Source organism: Ailuropoda melanoleuca, chromosome 13, assembly GCF_002007445.2.
Source record: "Ailuropoda melanoleuca isolate Jingjing chromosome 13, ASM200744v2, whole genome shotgun sequence".
In the NCBI taxonomy this organism is placed as follows: domain Eukaryota; kingdom Metazoa; phylum Chordata; class Mammalia; order Carnivora; family Ursidae; genus Ailuropoda; species Ailuropoda melanoleuca.
The window spans coordinates 58,077,069-58,085,104 of NC_048230.1; positions in this window are offsets into that span (position 1 = coordinate 58,077,069).

The following is an 8,036-nucleotide window of genomic DNA, read 5'->3' on the forward strand; positions in this document are numbered from 1 at the left end:
AACACAAGCAGGGGGAGTGGGAGAGGAAGAAGCAGGCTCATAGCAGAGGAGCCTGATGTGGGGCTCGATCCCATAACGCCGGGATCATGCCCTGAGTTGAAGGCAGACGCTTAACCGCTGTGCCACCCAGGCGCCCCTGCCAGTATGCTCTTAATTGTAAATTGATCAGAGTTAATAAATTCTAATGTTCCGAGCACATCTCCATAAGATCTATGTAGCATGACCTTGGATTTGTGCTTGACTCCTTTCGCTTTCACATCATTATCAATTCAGCAACAACGCCAACTGGCTCTCCTTTCAAAATATATTCTCAACCTGACCCCTTCTTCCACCTCCACTGTCCCACCCTGGGCCCTGCGCCATCATCCCTCCCCTGGATTAGTGGGAACCTCCTCCCTGGTCCTCTGTCTCCATCTCGCCCCCTACAGGGCACTTAGCACATGGCAGCCACAGGCATCTGTTCAAACCTTTCCCGGACCATGTTCCTCCTTTGCTCAAAATCCCCAGTGGCTCCAGCCACACCTGAGATAAAACCAAGCTCTTCACCATGGCCCCCAAGGCCCTTCACCTGGTCCAGTATCTTCCTAACTTTCCAACTTTATCCCTGGCCTCGCTTCTCACACTCACCCTGCCCAGAAGCACCTGTTCCCTTGTGGCCCTCCCCTGCCCACACTCACGCCCACTCAAAGGCCCTCCTTGGGACACTCCCTAGATGTCCCTGTTACCTGTGTCTTACCTCAGCTGTGTCTTCACAGAGTGGCTTTTTCCGACTGCCTTCCTGGGGTGTCCCCCTCTCTCATTCACTCTCCTTCTATCTCACATGCCGATTACACTCTTGCTTCTCCATGCCTGTTCTCCGCCCTTCTCACTGGCTCTGTGCCCTGGGAGGCTGACCCCCAGAGCCTGCCTCACCCAGAACCCCTGCCTTCAGCTCCCCCTGGATTCTGTCGCGTGAGCCCCGCCCAGAGATTGAGAACAGGCTCAGAGAGCGTTGGGACATGGATTCCTTGCCTCCTCTGTGCTGGGCGGTGGCAGTCCTCAACACCCACAGCTCTTGGCCAGCCTCCACCCCTGGATGAAGTTCAACCCAGCTCCAGGTACGCCGCAGCCCCTCCTCTTGCCCCGCAGGCCACAGACAGCTGGGGCTTGTCCCTGTGGACAGTGTGGCCTTCCCCTGGTCCCCACTCCCCGGCCCCACCATGAACAGTCGTTTGATGGCCTCTTCATTAAACTCATCTTCTTAATGAGGCATCTGTGCCCTTCCCTGGGCAGAAGAAAATAAAAACTGTCAAATGTACTCTGATGTAGTGTCATCGACTTACAAGACATGTGCCAATTTTAGAGATGTTAAAGATGTGGGGAATGTGCATCTCCTGAAACATATTATGTATTTATGTGTATCTTGTCTGCCTCTCTGCTAAAATGCTAACCCCCTGAGGCAGAGACCGGGTCTGTTCCGTTTCCTGTTGAACCCCAGGGACCACAGTGCTGCTTGGCCCCTGGCAGGGGCTTCATAAACTCTTCCTGAATAAAAGAGAGACATCTGGCCTGTGGTCGCTGGCCTCCCCTGGTCCCCGCTCCTGGCATTCTGCTGTCCCCTCCCATATTTGGGGCATATGACCGACAGCACATGGCGGAAAACATGGTATGTCGCTTCCAACATTAGGTTATTAAAGGCAGCTGCTTCTCTGTCTGTCTGTCTGTCGCTGTCTCTCCATCTGTCTCTCTTTGAAGCCATGTGGCAGAGAGGCCCATGTGGTGATGGTGTAATTCCATGTAACGGAGTCTTCTCCAGCTCCTGCAAGACTTGAAGACTGCAGCCCCAGGGGACAAGGTCACTGCAGCCACCCCGAGACACTGAGCCACAAACACCAGCTAGCTGTTCCCAGAAATCTGACCCTCAAAAACTGTGGGAGGTAATAAATGGGTGCTGTTTGAAGCCACTAAATGTGGGGTGTGGTGGGCGTGGGTATTTGTTACACAGCAATAGGTGACCGAGACACGGCCCTCACTCAGCTTGCATTCCCTGTCCCCAAGTGTAGCCCTCGCGCTTGAGCCTGTGGTCAAGCAGGTAAGCCCAACTGCAACAATCTAGAAATGTCCAGCCCTCTTCCCTGCTGAGCCTTTCAAGACAGACTCCATCTTCTTTCTCAGCCTTGCCCCAGGCCTGACCGAGGCAAGGAGCTTTTCAGAGCTTGATCCCAAGGTCACCTTGAGCTTGGCCCTTCCCCAGTCCCCACGCTGCTGCTGGTTCACTTTCCTGCAGACTTGGACACGTGGGGGCCAAAGTCTCAGGGAAACAAAACAGACATTCACACGAGACAGGCTCTGGAGGTTTGAGGTCCAATATGATCCATCGTATGGGGTTCTTTATATGGAATTTTGTCCTCACTTTGATGTGAACAAACTCCTTTCTTTATATGAATTTTCCAGACGCTAAGGGGATGTGTGTACTTCTCTCCTGCATCGCACGTAAACAGGGGGTCATCGGAAGAAGTGGAAGGTCCCTCTCTTACCCATTTGTTTCTGCAAATGAAGTGGTTGAGTATCACTATTTCGATGGCCTAGGTCGAGCCCACCATTCCTCGCCGCCTGCCTGGCCCATCCCACCAAACATACACCATCAGGCAACGACTTCTGGTAAAAACATAGTAGTGACCGTCATCATTTCAGTTCGTTTCTTTCTAAACAAGGACGGCTAGGTAGAATTTTTAGTAGGAGAAGAAAACATGAGCATGCAATGAGCAAAGTAGTGCAGAGAGAACAGAAGATAAGGCAAGGGATTCAGGAAGCTGGGAAGTCAGAACAAGGCCAAGGACAGGGTCAGGGAGGGGATGAGGCCTTGCGGGGGGAGGGGGCAAGGCCAAAGAAACCTAAAGATGCCAACAGATCGGAGATTGCTGGTGCGGGGAGACACGTGCAGCATTTTTCCAGGATGTGAGGAATGAGAGATCGTTAAACCGAGTTACCAGGTGTTCCGAGAGGCAGTGGGAGTAATTTAATGAGAGAGGCCTCGAAACTGCAAAACTCCAAATTAATTCTTTGCTCAGCTGTTCACAGGGAAGGAAGAGAAAGCAGTTGCCTTCAGAAACCATACTATATTTCCTTACTGAGGCAAAATACACAGAGAGAGGGAGAGAGAGAGAGAGGAAGAGGGGGGAGAAGCTGGGATGATGCGACCTGGAGCTTATTGGTTCTTGATGTCGTGGTGGGAGTTTCTCTGACAGATTGACTGCAGAGCCATCTCAGACCTGTCCCTGGAGCCTTCAGGGGGCCTCCCCGTGAGTCCTGGCTGGTTCAGGGCTTCCAGAAAGCAGCTCCCAGCCCACAGTTGCTGTCCGGGGACATGCGTGTCCTTCGTCCCCGCTGTTGGCCAACTGGTGAGCTGAGCTCCTGCCACCACTGGCCGGCTCCCTGGGTGGCTTTTCTTCCGGGAGTTAAGACACATATGACCATCTCTTCCAGGATTTTGGCACCGCGTTCTGTGACCTGGAGTATCTGTGGTCCAGCAGGGTAGAATCAGGATGAAATTAAAACCCAAAAACCCAGGAAGTCCAGGAGGACAAAGACATTATTTAAAGTTGGGCCACCACCTGCCAAGGGTGTCTGAGCCCATCCGCCGGGAACCACTCTCGGCCCCTTCTCTAGGGGATTTGCTCTGGCCTGTGCTGCTCTAAGTCCCCATTCTGGGCTCACCTCCTGCCTTCCTGCCTCGTCGTGTCCCAACAATGGCAGCCAGACTGGTAGGGTCTTCCCAGGACCCAGCTGGGCTGGCTCCTCCCATGCCCAAGATCCCAAGGGGCCCTCCCTGTCCGTGCTCTTTCCCGTGATGGCAAATCCAGACAGGCTGGCCCCAACCACTCCGGCCGGGGTTCAAGTTCATCACAGACCCCACCGGACCTCCGGTGTCTTTGGTAATGACGCGACTTTAAGCAGATGCGCCCATCCTCTCAAGCTGTCATCCATGGCCTGTGCAATCAGAGGCAGGGCAGAGCTAGCACGCCAACTCTCTGGAACGGTTTAGAAGAGCTGAGGAAATGCTCAGGGCCCGGGAGGAGGAGAGAGGAGCCATGCAAGTACCCTGCTTCAGCCTCTCCTTGCCCTGCCCCTAGCTGCTTCCACCCTGCGGTCAGAGCCATCCTTCTAGACACAGCTCCCCGCACGCCGCTCTCCTGCCTAAGAACCTTCCAGCTCCTGAAACAGGAAACTACCTTCCTTAGCCCACGTTGTTACGTCCCCAGCTCCTCTGAAAGTTCATCTTCTAGATGCTGATCACGTGCCTATTCGATTTGGGCCCTTATCTTTATTAATTCCCTTTCCCCACTTTATCTTGGTTTATTTTTTCCTTTTCTCCCCCTATTTTTTTTTTTTTAAGATTTTACTTATTTATTTGACAGAGATAGAGACAGCCCGTGAGAGAGGGAACACAAGCAGGGGGAGTGGGAGAGGAAGAAGCAGGCTCACGGCAGAGGAGCCTGATGTGGGGCTCGATCCCATAACGCCGGGATCACGCCCTGAGCCGAAGGCAGATGCTTAACCGCTGTGCCACCCAGGCGCCCCTCTCCCCCTATTTCTTAAGAACGAATTGCCTGTGCCGTTGCTCCTTCCTCTGGAATCACGCCGGCATTCAAGACCACACTTTTCTTCCACGATCAGCTTAGCCACATCCCCGGTTTAGATGTGAACTCCTCCCCCTATTTCTTAAGAACGAATTGCCTGTGCCGTTGCTCCTTCCTCTGGAATCACGCCGGCATTCAAGACCACACTTTTCTTCCACGATCAGCTTAGCCACATCCCCGGTTTAGATGTGAACTCTTCTCCCTTTCACTGTTTTCTAGAAATATCACTTTAGTCTTGATTTCTGCTTTGATCTGGGAGTTATTTGGGAGAGGATGCCTTCCAGTAAAATGTACCCGTTTTAAGTGGCCAGCTCAGGGAGCTTGGACAAACGTGTCACCCGGGTAAGCATTATCACAGTCAAGACAGAATATTTCCAGCATGGATATCTTTTTATTATTTGCTTTAATGTCATTTGAGTATGAACAGCCTGTAGCCTGCAAAAGTCTTTGTTTTAAATTTTGTTAAGGTTTCCTTCATACCCAAAGAGCGATTTGTTTGTTTTTAATGTTATTTTATTTAAATTCAGTTAATTAACATATACTGTATTATTAGTTTCAGGGGTAGAATTTAGTGATTCATCAGTCTTATATAACACCCAGTGCTCATTCCATCATGTGCCTTCCTTCATGTGCATCTCCCAGTTATCCCATCCCTCCTCCAGCAATCCCCCAACAACCCTTAGTGTGTTTCCTAGAGTTAAGAGTCTCTTATGGTTTGTCTCCCTCTCTGATTTTGTCTTATTTTATTTTTCCTTCCCTTCTCTTATGATCCTCTGTTTGGTTTCTTAAATTCCACATGAGTGAAATCATATGATAATTGTCTTTCTCTGATTGACTTCTTTCACTTAGCGTAATACCCTCTAGTTCCATCCGCACCATTGCAAATGGCAAGATTTCATTTTTTCCGTGGCTGAGTAGTACTCCATTGTGTGTGTGTGTGTGTGTGTGTGTGTGTGTGTGTGTGACCTCAGTGTTCACAGCAGCAATATCCACAACAGCCAAACCGTGGAAAGAGCCCAGATGTCCATCGACCTATGAATAAAAAATATTTAAACGTCAGATATCCTTTTTCTGGCGTGCATTCCCCAGCTCACCTCCACTCTGCTCCTAACACGGTCGAGTCCTCTTTCTGTGAAGTGAGAACTGTGCTGCTGGTCAGCCCTTCTGGGCACATCCTAGCCCCTGTCACTAGACCGTCAGCTCCCGGAAGGTCAGGGCCGCTGCATTTTCCATACGGCTCCCCGCGGTAAAGAGGCACCATCAGTCCTCAGCGCCCAGAGCTGAAGCGAGTACCCCTCGCCTGTGCCCTGGAGAAGCCACGTGGGTGGGCGGGTGCTTTAGAGACCCCTGTCCTCTGCCTGGGGCCTCATCTCTACAGGGCCTCCATTCATGTTAAGGTATTTCCATTGTTCTTTCAAGAGCCTGAATAATTAAGGGAAATCATTTCTAACACAGGCCTATTGACTTCTCTGCCAGGACCCCCTGGCTTGAAATAAGTAAATCATTGAAAGCATCCCATGTTTCGTGTTTCAGGGAAGGCACTGAGAGACGGGGAGTCAATGGATTCGATTGGGCAGTGGCGAGTCGGCGGAGAAGGTCCCTGGCCCGGGCAGCAGGGCAGTCCTCAGGGCTGGCGGGGTCGCAGAAATCCAATCCAGGGCATGTCACACGGGACAGGCTGGGCTGTCGCCACTGACCCTCATCGAGCCCCTTTCTTCTGAGCTGGCCCCGGGGACGCTGCCGAGAGGCTGACACGTGGGTTCAGCAAATGGAGACTCAAAGTCTCTGTTTATAGCACAGCCTCAGAGAGGTGCACTGGGTACCTGGTGGGGAGGGGTGTCTGGGAGCCCCGAGGGAGGGGCAGGTGGCAAACTGGCTGGCCCCTGGGTCAGATGCTGTCCCATCCTTTTCCTCCCCCAGGGCCACCTGGACTTCAAGAGCACTCATCCAACCCCCCAGCCCTGGCTTTGCCCCCCTCGCAGGGCTCCCGGCTGCCACCCTCGGAACCCCTGACCATGGCCTCAGGCCCCTTCTCTGCCCTCGCTCTCCTCCCCCAGAAGGTTCTTCTCCCACCCCTCGCAGCCCCTCCTCCCTGCCAAGTCCTCCCAAACGGCAAATGTGAGGTAATTTGACAGAGCCGACGGATGTGGCGTCCAGTGACACTGAATCCTCGAGTGATTCTTCTCCACCTTCGATGACCTCAAAAACATCATGATTCGCGGCTGATACGCCTTCAGCCCCTCCCTGGGCCTTGCTTGTCATCCTTGGGAACAAAGAGAGAACAGGCCCGGCTTGGAGCAGAAGGCAGCCCCTCTGTTCAGGCTTGCTGTTCTTATTTCTATGGTTACCATCCTTTTCCAGCAAGACGCGCTGAGTTTCCGTCCGCTCTGCTGACATAGTGCTCTTCCAAGTGAAAGTTTTTTAGTGAAAACAAAAGTGTGTTTAAAGAGAAATATTAAATAAAGGATTATCCTGGTGATGTGTGAATGTGGGGAAAACAGAGACAAAAGCCAGAAGCCGGCGAGTGATAAAAAAATTAGGTAAATGGTCTGGCAGGGGGGGATGGGTGAAGCAGGTGAAGGGAGCCGAAAGGGGCAAACTTGCAGTTATAAGAGAAATAAGTCCCAGGAATGTAACGTACAGCACGGGGACCATAGTTAAAGATATCATATTTTGGAAAGCTGCGAAGAGAGTAGATCTTAAAAATTCTCGTCACAAGAACAAAACACTTTTTGTAACCATGTGGGCTGATGGACCCTAACGAGACTTCTTGTGATTGCTTCACAATGTGCACATACATCAAATCGTTCTGTTGGAACCAAAAGCTAATGCGATATTGTATTTCAATTATATCTCAAGAAAAGACAGGAAAACAGTGAGCAACGGGGATGAGCTTCGGCTCCGGGGTGAAACAGTGCCCCGCAAACCCCAACCCCCCCATCAAGCCCCTTCTCTGGCCCCAGCCTCGGCTTTCTCGTCTGTGAAATGGGGAAACAGACCCCCCTTGTGCAGAGAAGTGAGCTCCTGCGGGAAAGGTGCAGGCCCGATGCTGGCCTCGAGCAGACGGTCAGGAAGCAGCCTCAATCATGACTAGGAGGGGAGTGCGGAGGAAACCCCTTTCACCTGCTGGGAGGAGAGCAGCTCAGAGGAGAGGAGCTTTCCTAGTGCAGGAAGTGATCTAGAAAAGCCAATTAGGTGGACGGTGTGGTCCCCAGGCCGGAGGAAGACTGCAAAGCAGTGGCTGGGAAACTATAGGGGGGGATGAGCAGAGTTGGGGAGCAGGTAGAGGAGACTTTGGGGGTCGCTAAGCAGCACCTCCTGGTGCTGGAGTTGGCGGACATGGCCAAGGGACAGGGGCATCCAGAAAATCACCCACATCACCTGCGTCTGTGCTGCTGCGGAGTCCCCAGTAAAATG